The sequence below is a fragment of the Notothenia rossii genome, assembly GCF_949606895.1.
Source record: "Notothenia rossii genome assembly, chromosome: 2".
NCBI lineage: Eukaryota > Metazoa > Chordata > Actinopteri > Perciformes > Nototheniidae > Notothenia > Notothenia rossii.
The window spans coordinates 65,743,007-65,756,937 of NC_136904.1; the positions used below are offsets into that span (position 1 = coordinate 65,743,007).

At 44.4% G+C, this 13,931-nt stretch overlaps 1 long non-coding RNA gene across 1 annotated transcript; it reads left to right on the forward strand.

Annotated features, from left to right (window-relative positions):
• Window positions 1-2,213: 2,213 nt before the first annotated feature.
• Window positions 2,214-7,454, forward strand: LOC307030323. The gene is made up of 3 exons (XR_013805617.1): window positions 2,214-2,395; window positions 2,489-2,966; window positions 7,332-7,454. It is a non-coding gene; the product is annotated as an uncharacterized lncRNA (long non-coding RNA).
• The last annotated feature ends 6,477 nt before the right edge of the window (window positions 7,455-13,931 follow it).

The window sequence follows — 13,931 nt, forward strand, 5'->3', positions numbered from 1 at the left end:
AAAAAAAAAAAGCATTCAAGTTGTCCCTTAAGGTATTTTTTTATTTAAATGACAGTACCCAACTACCCATTCAATCCAACATGGATATAGGATATTCTTTTTTCACAGCAGCATTGGATAATGCTTATCAGTGGTCCACCACAAAATAACAATGTAAACAAATTGAGTGCAGATAGTGCAGTAACAAAACTAAAATAACTCTACTGGAAAGAGGTAGCTTGACTAGCTTCACAAGTTCACATTCAGTCACAAATAAATAATAAAATAAAATAAAAATGTGACTTAGTGCAAAATTCTAGCCTTAAGACTAACTAGTCTAGTATTAGTGCAATGAACAATAGCAGCTTAACATAACATGAATAAACAAAGTATTATATGTCCATCTTACTGGAGTAACACAATTCAAATATAAAATGTAAACAAAAATGGATATAAAATTGCAAGTAGGCATGGGCGGTATCATTTTTTTCATACCGTCATACCTTGCTGACATCATACCGTGGTATACGGTATATGACGGTATCAGTCCCAATTTAAGGGGTAATTTCTCCCCAAACTATTTTTTTTACTCACTATATCAACAGCCCAACCAAAAATATTTTCCACCAGCCGCCACTGACGGTATGACTTGGGTCGACTTGAGTGAGGTGGCGTTCGGCGGCAAATAGATGTTTCGAACGGTATATTATATGTTCGGTGTAAAATGCAGCCTGAGCCGGTAGACGCTCGCAAAGTGCCGCGACCTGCGCGCAAGTGCAAAACAAGGGCTGCATACATGACACATTGTGCAAATGGCACATTTTGAGATCGGATACAGGACGCGTTTGTAGATGTCCGACGTTGTTTCCATAGTGAGCTAAGTTAACAATATATCATCATACATAAACATTTTCCGGGAGTAAATACTTGACTTATTGAATAATGTTTGCTATATTCACTAACTAGTTTGGCAATATTATTCCGTGCATGTGTTGAAAAAACCTTATTTCCATTTGATTCATTGGATTACTCGCGTGAATGTTTAGCACGTAAATGCTTTCGTTTTTAAAACCGTCCGACCTCGACTACAAAACCATCAACCAGTTGCATAGGATTAAAAAATGTCAACACTCACTCACCCCGTCTTAAACATTCCCAAAGAAGTGCCTCTGTCTCTCGTTGTGCTGGATGAAGTCACTGGCGACGAGTAAACCCAAAATAGTCCCAAACAGGCGCAGAGGCATTTTTCTTTTTTACTAGTTGTCCGAGTTCGGGGCCGGCAAATGCTGCCTCCATCTTGCTCAGCTCAGCTCTTTGCTGACCTCTGAGAGCGGGAAAGACGGACTGCCCTCCCCTGCCCTCTGCTGGCGCGTGCTGTGCATTACAACCAATGTCGTCCCTGTCAAAACTCCGTGTCAGTGTAATAGAATGAAACGCATCTGTGATTTGGCGCACAGTCTGTGATGTCACGGTATTGAAAATCCTACCGACGGTATTTCGAAATACCCTGGTATACCGGAATACCGTCATACCGCCCAAGCCTAATTGCAAGGCACCGTTTTTTTTTTTTAAATCAAGGGACGGTCAGCTCTTGAATGTAAGCTGCACTCTTACTTCTTACTCACTCTCAGGCTTCACAATTAAGTGGAGGTTTTTCTTAAGGAAAATCAGCATCTGTACCCTGTCAGGTGAGAGCCGGTTCCTTTTCTCATCAAGGACGTTGGACACTGCACTAAAGAGTCTCTCACTGTCCACAGAGGTGCAGGGGGAACAGAGAAACCTGGTTGCAACAGTAGCCTGTGAGGGGAACCGTGAAGCATTATCTTTCCAGTAGTGTAGAGGATTGCTTTTCCTAGGGCTGGTTTGCTCTGAGAGCTAGGTCTGTACCTGGACATCAGCTGATGTACTCACGGACCGGGCCTCTAGCTGATTCTCTTCCAAGATCTCGTCCAAGACGCTGCCCAGGCTGCTGCTTGCTTCTTGGCGTGGTGTCTTGCGCATAGGCTCTGCTGCCTCTGGCTCTTCACTGGCAGCCCTCTCTATCTTTGCCACCTCCAGGATGAGGTTATCCGTGGCAAGCCTCAGATTGTCTGACTTTGTGAAGAATCTGAAAATAGATAAATGTAACAATTACCCACAACAAAGAAAAACATAAGACGACACCACACAGCCCAACAGTTAAGTCAGGCAACTGCCTTACTTCCATACAAATCTAATCATCAACATTCCTGTTATGGTTTAGGTGTGTTGCTTTCTCCCCCTCCCCTCTGTCTTCTCTCTCTCTCCTGTGCAGTGTGGTGATCGTTAGAAGGCTCAGCTGGTTCACAATGAGGAGCACCTGTACTCATCTAATCAACTCCTCCATAAAACCCTGGTCATGTTCACACTCCAGTGCCAGATAATTCCGTCTCACTCGGTAGAGCTGAATGTCGTAGTAGCCTATCTTAGTGTGATTTTCTCTTGCTGTTTTTGTTGAAGAGTAACCTTGTTTTTTCCTCTGTTTTTCCAGTGTCTGCTCGAGCCAGCCTGAGTCCTGCTGCCGCCACCAGCGTGAACTAGATCCACCTTCATTTTGTGGATTGTTTTTTAGTTGCTCCTTTTTTCCTTTATTAAACTTTGTTAAAAGACTGAATCCATCTGGTCGCTGCCATTGTAGGTCCTGAACTTTGGACCCAGCCTTAACAGAATTATCTGGCCAAAAAACATGGACCCGGCAGAGACTGATTTTTTTAGGCAGGCCCTGTCCTCACAGGGGGCGCTCGTGGGTCAGCACGAGTCCGTCCTGAGAAGCTTGAATGAAAAGCTTGACCAACTCACGACGGGTATGATTCAGCTGAGCGGCCGCATGGAAGACGTGGCGACCCGGCTTACCCAAGATCCTGTTCCATTCCCTCCAGCTCCCTCTCCCGTTTCACCGTCTGCTCATCCAGCAACACTGAGTCCAGGTCTCCGGGAGCCACATATTCCCATCCCCGCTAGGTATTCAGGTAATCCAGGGACATGCAGCCAATTCCTTCATCAGTGCTCGTTAGTTTTCAGTCAGCAGCCAGTTACATATGCCTCTGATCAGTCTAGAGTAGCTTTTGTTATGAGCCTTCTTTCTGAGAGAGCCTCCGCTTGGTCGCTGGCAGTTTCTTCTAACAAGCCTTACCTGTGTTCAGATTATAATGCTTTCTCCGGAGAGCTGCGTAAGGTTTTTGACCACCCTGTTAGGGGTAAGGAGGCAGGCAGCCAGCTTCTCTCTCTCCGTCAGGGAAGAGACTCAGTTTCCCAATATGCCCTGGATTTCCGTATTTTAGCTGCAGAGTGTACTTGGGACCAAGCGGCTTTACAGAGTGTGTTTTTAGGAGGCTTGGCGGACGAAATCAAGGACGAATTAGCCGCTAGAGACGAGACTTCCGACTTAGAGGAGTTAATTAGTCTGGCTATTCGTCTAGATAACCGGTTGAGGGAGAGACGTAGGGAGAGGTCAGTCAGGCAGAGGGCCTTCTTCCCTTCCCCCCTTTCCTGTGTGTCACCAGCTGTTCCTCGCCCACCTCCGGAGCCCGCCAGTGTTCGTTTGCCGTTCTCGCCAGCATCTCAACCCACGCCTCACCAGGAGGAGCCCATGCAGATCGGTCGGATGAAGTTGACTGAAGAAGAGCGCCAACGCAGGTTCCGTCTGAGGTTGTGCAACTACTGCGGACAAGGGGGTCATTACATTGCGGGGTGTCCCGAGATGCCAAAAGAGCGGGCTCATCAGCCATAAGGGGAACGCTGGTGAGCCATTCTTCCATTTCCTCATCCCCTGGTCGTCGAATTCAAATCCCAGGTATGCTACAGGACACATATTCCCTCCAGATCCTCATTGATTCTGGTGCTGATGACAATTTCATTGACTCTGGCATCATCTCTAAGTTGTCCATTGCCACTATTGAACTGGCTAATTCCAAAGAAGTGTTAGCATTAGATGGCAGACTATTAGCTGAGGTCACGCACCGCACAGCTCCCATTACGCTGACCATGTCCGGTAATCATCAAGAGACTGTAGAACTTTTTGTTATCTCCTCTCCGCTGTCACCTGTTGTCCTCGGTTTACCCTGGCTAAAGGTTCATAATCCCCAGATAGATTGGGCAATTGTTTCCATTACTGGTTGGAGTAATCACTGCCACTCACATTGCCTAGGATCAGCTAAAACTCAATTTCTTCCCCTAGTCCAGCTGAGGAGGTTGATATCTCATCTGTTCCTAGCGAGTACCATGACCTTAAACTTGTGTTTAGCAAGGATCGTGCCCTCTCTCTGCCACCACATAGGCCCTATGACTGCGCTATTGAGTTGCTCCCTGGTGCCCCCTTACCCACAAAAAGACTGTACAACCTCTCCAGGCCAGAGAAAGAGGCCATGGAGAAGTATATTGGGGAATCCTTGTCCACTGGCATAATTCGTCCTTCTTCCTCACCTGTGGGAGCGGGTTTTTTCTTTGTGGACAAAAAAGACAAGTCCCTGCGCCCTTGTATTGACTTTAAAGGTCTAAATGACATTACCGTCAAAAACAAGTATCCTCTCCCGCTCATTGACTCTGCTTTCGGCCCATTGCATGACGCTGTTGTCTTTACTAAACTTGACCTTAGAAATGCATACTACTTAGTTCGCATCAGAGAGGGTGACGATTGGAAAACAGCATTTAATACTCACCTGGGCCATTTTGAGTATTTAGTCATGCCTTTTGGGTTAACAAACGCTCCAGCTGTCTTCCAGGCCCTTATAAATGATGTTTTGAGGGACATGCTAAACCACTTTGTCTTTGTTTATCTAGATGATATCCTGATTTTTTTCAAAGTCTTTAGATGATCATGTTTCTCATGTCAAATGTGTGCTCCAGAGACTCCTCAAGAACAGACTGTTTGTTAAAGCTGAGAAATGTGAATTTCATGTGTCATCTGTTCAATTCCTGGGTTTCATCGTTGAAAAGGGGCAGTTAAAACCTGACCCAGCTAAACTGAAAGCAGTTCGGGACTGGCCAGTTCCTTCAACCAGGAAACAACTGCAGAGGTTCCTCGGATTTGCAAATTTCTCAAGACGTTTCATTAACAACTACAGTCATATTGCTGCTCCTCTAACCCAGTTAACCTCTATCAACTGCCTTTTGCCTGGTCCCCTGCGGCCGAGTCCTCTTTTAGTAAACTAAAAGATTTGTTTTCCAGCGCTCCTGTCCTCATTCTCCCAGATCCAGAACTCCAATTTGTGGTGGAGGTTGATGCCTCAGATCTAGGTGTCGGGGCAATCCTTTCCCAGCGCTCGTCCCAGGATCATAGACTCCACCCCTGCGCCTACTTCTCTCGACGCCTCACACCTGCAGAGAAGAACTATGATGTGGGGAATCGGGAACTTCTAGCCGTTGTGCTAGCCCTGCAGGAGTGGCGACACTGGTTGGAGGGTTCTGTATGTCCGTTTATCATTTGGACCGATCACAAGAACCTGTCCTATTTACGTTCTGCTCACAGGTTGAACTCCCGTCAGGCTCGGTGGAAACTGTTCCTTGGAAGGTTCAATTTCACTCTGACTTACCGCCCTGGATTAAAGAACACCAAGCCAGATGCTCTCTCCCGTCAGTTTTCACCCCCTGTGGAAGGGAGCTCCGTTGAGACCATCATCCCTACCTCCTGTGTGGTTGGAGCGGCCAGGTGGGAGATCGAGCAGACCGTTCAGGAGGCCCTCCAGGAACATCCTGCTCCAGCAGCCTGTCCTCCCGATCGGCTGTTCGTATCTTCCTCCGTGAGATCTCCAGTGCTCCAGTGGGGGCACTCTTCTAAAGTTGCCTGTCACCCAGGTTTTCACAGAACTTTGACCCTAATCCAGCAGAAGTGTTGGTGGCCGACCATGTATGCTGACACCAGGGCTTTTGTCTCTGCCTGCTCTGTCTGTGCCCGCAGTAAATCCTCTCACCGTGCTCCAGCTGGCCTCCTACGCCCTTTACCCATACCTAACCGCCCTTGGTCGCACATTGCTGTGGATTTCGTTACAGGACTTCCTCCGTCAGAAGGTAATACAACCATCCTCACCATTGTGGATCGTTTCTCCAAGTCTGTCCATTATGTCCCCCTGCCCAAGCTGCCCTCTGCTCTGGAGACGGCAGACCTCCTAGTGTCCCATGTTTTTAGGCTTCACGGCATTCCCCAGGACATTGTCTCAGATCGGGGTCCCCAGTTTGCTTCCCGGGTTTGGAAGGCATTCTGTCAGGCACTGTGGGCCACTGCAAGTCTCTCCTCGGGTTACCATCCACAGACTAACGGTCAGGCAGAGCGGGCAAACCAGAACCTGGAGGCAGCCTTACGTTGTGTCGCTGCCCGTCTCCCCGCCTCCTGGTCTTCGCGCTTGGCATGGGTGGAATACGCCCATAACTCCCTGGTCAGTTCCGCCACAGGTATGTCCCCTTTTATGGTCTCTAACGGCTTCCAGCCCCCATTGTTCCCCAGCCAGGAGAAGGAAGTGACTGTTCCCTCAGTCCAGGCCCATCTCCGTCGTGCCCGCCGAGTCTGGCGGGAAGCCCGAGCAGCCCTCACCCGAACTGCTGCCCGCAACCAGAAGCTGGCAAATCGCCACCGTACCCACGCTCCAGACTACCAGGTCGGCCAGAGGGTCTGGTTATCTGCTCGTGACCTGTCACTCCAGACTGAGTCGCGCAAGTTGTCCCCAAGATATATTGGTCCATATGCAATCGAACATGTCATAAATCCCAGTGTCGTCCGCCTTAGCCTTCCTCCTGCTCTCAAGATACATCCCTCATTCCACGTGTCTCTGCTCAAGCCCTATGTCTCTAGTCCACACTCTCCTCCGGCTGACCCCCCCCCCCCCCCACCCTCCCGGATCATTGATAATCACCCTGCATTTACAGTATGCCGGCTGCTGGACATTCGCCGGCGTGGTCGGGGTTTCCAATACCTTGTGGACTGGGAGGGATATGGTCCTGAAGAACGGTCCTGGATCTCAAAGGCCCTTATCCTGGATCACACCCTCCTGGAAGATTTCTATAGGGAATTCCCTGACAAGCCAGGAAGGCCGCCAGGAGGCGTCCGTTAGGGGGGGAGTACTGTTATGGTTTAGGTGTTTTGCTTTCTCCTCCTCCCCTCTGTCTTCTCTCTCTCTCCTGTGCAGTGTGGTGATCGTTAGAAGGCTCAGCTGGTTCACAATGAGGAGTACCTGTACTCATCTAATCAACTCCTCCATAAAACCCTGGTCATGTTCACACTCCAGTGCCAGATAATTCCGTCTCACTCGGTAGAGCTGAATGTCGTAGTAGCCTATCTTAGTGTGATTTTCTCTTGCTGTTTTTGTTGAAGAGTAACCTTGTTTTTTCCTCTGTTTTTCCAGTGTCTGCTCGAGCCAGCCTGAGTCCTGCTGCCGCCACCAGCGTGAACTAGATCCACCTTCATTTTGTGGATTGTTTTTTAGTTGCTCCTTTTTTCCTTTATTAAACTTTGTTAAAAGACTGAATCCATCTGGTCGCTGCCATTGTAGGTCCTGAACTTTGGACCCAGCCTTAACAATACCTACATTTAAAAAGGAAAGAAAAATTGAAATTGGCTTGAATAATGAATACTGGTTGGTTTTATATACATAATTCATAACGTAACAGATACGATTATAATAGCATTCAAATGGTACATTAATTTACTGTACTTGCCTGTCTTTGTATCTTGGATCCACTAGAGTGGCGATGCTTTACAGTGGCTTCTCCTCTACCTCAGCAAAGCGGGTCTCCACTGCCTCTAGGAGCGTGCTCTTCATTGTTCTGACCCCCTGGTCAGTGGTCTTCTCCCGAGAGAGTACACGTTTGAGGGCTGTTATTGCAGGGATTACATCAGCTGCAGATGCAGTGGGATTGCTCACATCCCTGGTGAGTTCCTCAAATGGAGCTTACACCTCAGCTGTCTTCTCCATCAGGGTCCACTGGTTGGCTGTCAGTGTGGCTGGCAGGCTGTAGTCAGCATCATACACAGAGAGAGCCCGCTTTTGCTCCAGGATGCTCTGCAGCATGTAGAGGCTGCTGTTCCATCTCACTTGCATGTTCTGCTGTAGACGCTTGACGTCCATCTTCAGATCCTTCTGGATATCTTCCAGCCGGGAATAGGCCAACGGGGAAGGTTTGAAATGGCCAATAATTTTCCTTGCGGTGGCCAGTGCGTCTATGACGCTGCGCTGAGATAGCAGACACAGCAAAGCACAGCAAGTTGGAGCGTGTGTGCAACACAGCCCACACTCATTATTTCCATATCATCCATGGCTTTCACCATATTTCGCGCGTTATCCCGCAAAGTGACATGGACCCGAGGCTTATCTATTCCCCAACTGTTAAGCATCCCCTCGATGGCCTCTCTCACACGATCTGCTGTGTGAGATCCACGAAAGTTCTGAGCGTGCAAGGTCGCATGTCGTAAATTAAACTGCGAGTCGATCAACTGTGCAGTGAAGCTAAGGAGTGACATTGGACACACAGAAGAACTCCATATGTCTGTGGTAAACCCGAAAGCAGGCACGTCTGTTAACAGGACTTGCAGGTGGCCATGAAGCTTGTTAGGAAGGGCAGGCAGAGCTTTCTCTGTAAAGAAATGACAAGAAGGCAACTCGTAACGTGGCTCCAAGTGCTCCATGAGACGGCGAAACCCCACGTTCTCCACCACAGATAACGGCTGGTCATCCAACGCGATGAATTCAGCTATCTTGGCTGTTATTTGTTTGGCCTTGTCACTGTTCTGGGACAGTTTCTCTTTCCTTTTCAAAGTCTCAGAAAGTGTCGGTTGTTTTAGTGCCTTTGCCCGAGTGGTCGATGTGTCCTCGTGTTCCTCTTGGTGTTTGTTTCTCAGGTGGCGTATAAGATTGGTCGTGTTGAACGAGGCTCTGTTCTTTCCACCATGCGGAACCTCCGCCTCGCAAACATTGCATCTGGCTGTTACACTGCCTTCGCTTTCAATTTTAAAATAGTTCCAAACTCCCAACATTTTCTGTGTCCCGAGTCACCAGCTGAACGTAGCCTCTCGTGAGCTTACTGCTACTATTAGACACTGCGCCCTGCCCACTCGGTTGCCAGACTTGAGAGAAATAAGCAACCAGGTATATGAAAACAAGCCCAAAAGAATTAGCAACACATACATGATGTTGTGTAATTTTAAACCAAAACTAAGGGCTCAGGATGACTTTAAGATGTGAACATGGTCATTTTTGTTTTGTAACATTAAATAAAATTATAAAAATAATTTATAAAAAACTTTTTCTTTTCCCGATCCCCGATCTCCTTGCTCCCGATTCCGATCGATTCTGATCTTTGGAAAATCACGGGATCGGCCCCGATCCCCGATCACGTGATCGGATCGGGACATCCCTAATCATAAATATATCAACAATTAAACAACATCTTCAATTTCTCTTCACACAATACGTCTCCTTGCAGTATCAACATTAATTCGGCTGACTTTTATATTTGATCCAATTGGTAGATAGGTTATATTTACCCCATAACGGTGCACATCTGATAGAAAGGGACTTTAAAGTTTAAAGTTTTTAAAGATATTACTGATTTTCTTTGAATATAAGAATGTAAATACTGAGTTGAGAGAATAGTCAGGGGTTTTGGGTGATCGGAGACACATCTATGGAATCACAATTTCAATAGCTTACCATTGAATGACGGATATACCTTTCTGTCTGTGATGTTTTACAAATCAGATATTAATGTGTAGAAGTAAAACATGTGAAATCTTATAGCAATATCCTGTAAAATTATGGGAAAACATGAATAAAACTACACATCTTCAGATGTTATACATACATAAGTGTCCTACACTAATAATAAAAAGTTATTATGGCATTGAATGCTGTGTGTACCCTATTTTGTAAAATCTTTAGAAACTACCTTTCCAACTCCTCAACAGTTGCCTGTCTTTGAGTGTTGCAGGTGTAGGTTTAACCTGACAGCTTTTTAACCCGCACCGCCTAGTGGTTAAAGCACGTTATTGAATTGAACCTGTTACGTAGCGCAGAGGGTGGTTGTTGAGTGTAAGATATGTCCAGCATTTAATGCTTAACTTTGCGAATATGCAGCATCCAGGTAGTCATTGTGCATTTTTATATACTTCGCATTGGAATGCACTGCAGGCCCGGCCCATACACGCAGATCATGCATGTGCTCCACTAGCAAATTGAAGCAAATGCATATTTGTCTAATTCTCAGGCACAATAAAATATGAACAAATCTCCATTATTTATATAATTTGCAGTTACAGTATGTTGATTGTTAGGGAGCCAGGAGGGACCATTATTGACAATTGAGTGGGAACTTGCTAAATCCTCGGAAATAACAGTAGTAAGGCTTCTTAATATCCATCCACTAAAACTCTAATTTCTACATGCAGCTTCAAGCTGCCATTTATCTTTCCTCAGGGGACAAGAGTTCAGAGTGGAGCTGTAAAATTATAGGAAATCGATATGAGTAAGATATTGCTTCATGCTTTAGAAAGGTCTTCATTTACAAACTGAATAAAGCTGTATACAGCTTCTGATGTGCACCTTGTCTCTGATTTTCATTGTATTCTTAATAACTAAACAATGTCATTTAGTATTTCTGTCAATTAATAAATATCACCAATGTTGTTTGTTTTGTAAACAATTTTTGTTTGAGCAATTGCCAGACTAACTTGCATCCATTTCCCCTGTTTGAAGAAGGTCAAGTGATTGCACATATTTCTCTTTATTTGCACTATGCTCTAATGCCTTTTCCTCAGTGATGATTTAAGAAACATCAGATGTTAGTGCGGCTTGGCATCAGTTCCAAAGGACGGCGCAAATATGCCGTGACCCAGGAGATTTACATAATTAAGAGAAAGCCCTTTCAACAGTTGCCATCAACAATCACATGTGTGGCGGGAAGCGAGCGGGTATTATTATTATTCAAAGGAAGTACATTATTGGACACAGATGTGAAACAGTCCTGCATCCGCCTGCCAAATCCAACACTCAGTGTGACACAAAAAGGGGCTTTATTTTATTTATACATTGTCATGTGGCGTTGCAACATCTTTCTGATGGTAAGAAGGGGGAGAACACTTTAGCAATTGGAGTCCAATAATATGCAGCATCTGCATCTGGTGCATGTGTCACGGTTTTAAGTTTGTGTGTCTGGTAGTGGGTGTTTTTCTATTCTCCTTGTCAGGGGCGGATCTAGACAAGTATTCCTGGGGTGGCAAGAGGGTGGCAGGAGAATTTCCGGGGTGGCATCCCCTGGCAGAAGTATATGCTGATTTAATCGCAGTCATATCAATTACTGTAATGTTAACTTGGAAAGCCACAATATTTATTTTAACTCAATAACATTTGGTGACATTATTGTGGCACATCAGTAAAGCCTTAAATATAAATACTGTATGTAAGGTGGCAGAATTAATTTAACCCTCTATGGTATGATGTTGCCTCCAGGCAACATACCCATTTTTTGCCTTTTACATTCACACAATACATCTCAAATTATAATGCAATACTTTAAAAAAAGAGGCCGTCGGAACCAATAGTATTGTTTGAATTTGTCCCATGACTCTCTGGCGGCCAATTTGAAGACCCTGTTTGCTGCCTTTCCCACAAGGATCAGCTCAGCCATTTCTCTCCAAGAAATGTGTCTAAAAACGTAATTTCCTGCGCATTTCTTGTCTGTAAATTTTTTTATTCACAATAATAGGTGAGTAAACCTTAATTTCTAATAGTTTAATATACTTAATTTGCTAATTAGGTAATGGAAACTTGTTAAAATGCAAATGTTGCCTGGAGACAACATCGTACCATTATGGTCAATTGTAAATGTTGCCTTGAGGCAACATCGTACCATTATGGATTTACCATGATATTGTGGTATTGTGTGTTTAGGTATAAACTGTTCAAAAGCATACCATTCATCATAGATCTCTACAATTTAACCAAGATACATTTGATGTTAAAGCCAACCCAACGATCTGTGCAAAGATGGGATAAGAAAAAGAAAGAAACATTGCAGGTTCTTTGCATACAATAAAAGTATGGGAGGAGTGGATCTTCTAGACTCGCTGATTGCTCTCTACAGAACAAAGATCAGGTCAAGGAAGTGGCATCACAAGATCGTGTTGCACATGATAGATTTCACTCTACTGAATGCGTGGCTCTTGTACCCCAGGGACTGCAAGGACTGTGGCATCCCCAAGAAAGAAGTGTACAGCCCGCTTAAATTCAAAGCTGAAGTTGCACGTTGCCTTTGCAACGAGAGGAAAGTTTTGAAGAAGAGGGGGAGACCATCTCATAATGTTGACAGAGACCTGGCTGAGAAGAAGCACAGAGGTTCTTCCTCATCAGTGCCATGAAAACATGTGCATCATGACCACACTGACCATTGGCCTGTGTGGGTGGAGAAAAAGGGCCGGTGCAAATACCCTGGCTGTAAGGGTGAAAGTGCAGTGATCAAAGTGTGTCACATACCTGTGCTTCACTGCTAACAATAACTGCTTCATGAACTTCCACAATAGTGAGTCTATTTTGTCAAATGGCTCAATAAAGTTTGATGAAAGATGCCTAGGCTCTTTGCGTATTTATTCCTAAAGGTTGTTTCACAAAGGTACAATGTTGCCTGCAGGCAACATTCAGACATGTAATCTTGTTAAAATATAAAAAATAACGATTTTCACATTTTAATTGGCATGCAATTTAACCTGTTGAGGCTATTTAGTATTTTCTATGTGTTTTTAAATACATTTTGTTCAAATTTGAAACAATAACTCTCTTTTTTCATAACTTACTATTATGGTACAGTGTTGCTTCAAGGCAAAACACCCCAAAAAGTACCCCCAAATCATTATTTATTTGAAATGTCTTTAGATTATGTTTATTTGGTCTATTATATGACAAAAAAACACTCCAAACATCTTTATCATAGTGCGTACCATAGAGGGTTTTAATTAATTTTAACTGAACAATAACTGAATGAGTTTGTCTCACTCTTAGACCAGCAGGGGTACCAAATCTATGCAGACTGCTGCAATAAGTATATTAATTAACTGTCTCGTCGATGTTTGTCTAAATTAATATTATATTAGCTGTCAATCACTGTTATGATTCACATATTCAGTGTTATTATTAAAAAAAACTATATTTTTTGGAGGAGTTAAAGATGAATGTTCCACAAGATGCTTGCTCACCCTCCTTCAAATTTGAAAGACAAGTAATTACTATCATATATCAATATAATCAAAAGAACAGTTCATCTCCGCACAACTTCATTGCAAACAGTTACAACCTTGACTTTACATTAGAAAGAACAAACATTAAAGAAGTGACTAACTGCATCAGTTAGGGTTAAAAAACGTGTATTCAGCTCAAACATATACATCGCTGCAGTAAGTTATTTTCCAGTGGAAAGTCCTTACCTACTGGCCTAGTTAAATCAAAGTGGTTACTTTTTTTTGGCTGGGCAGTGAAGTTTTACACACCGTCTTATTTGACTTTCTCAGGACTTAAAACAGAAAAAAATTATATTTACAAACGTAAGGTCATCATCTTAACAGTTTATTATGCTCATCGAGTCATCCGTGAGCAGAGCATCAAGTTGGCATGCCTATAACAGCTGAATGTGGCGATTACCATCTTGTTCAGCAAAACGCCTCACAAACTTATTAAGATTTAAAGCTATGGTGCATTTTGATTCAATGCTGAGTACAGCCTGAAGAACATATCGAGGATTTAAAAACTAATGTCACAACAGGACTTAGAAAAGCTTGTCCATGCTTTTATCTTTAGTAGACTCGACTACTGCAATAGTGTATTCACAGGGCTGACAAAAAAATCCATCAGTAAGCTGCAGCTGATCCAGAACGCTGCTGCACGTGTCCTCACTAACATTAAAAGAGTGGATCACATCAGTCCGGTTCTGAAAAGTTTACACTGGCTTCCAGTCGGCCAAAG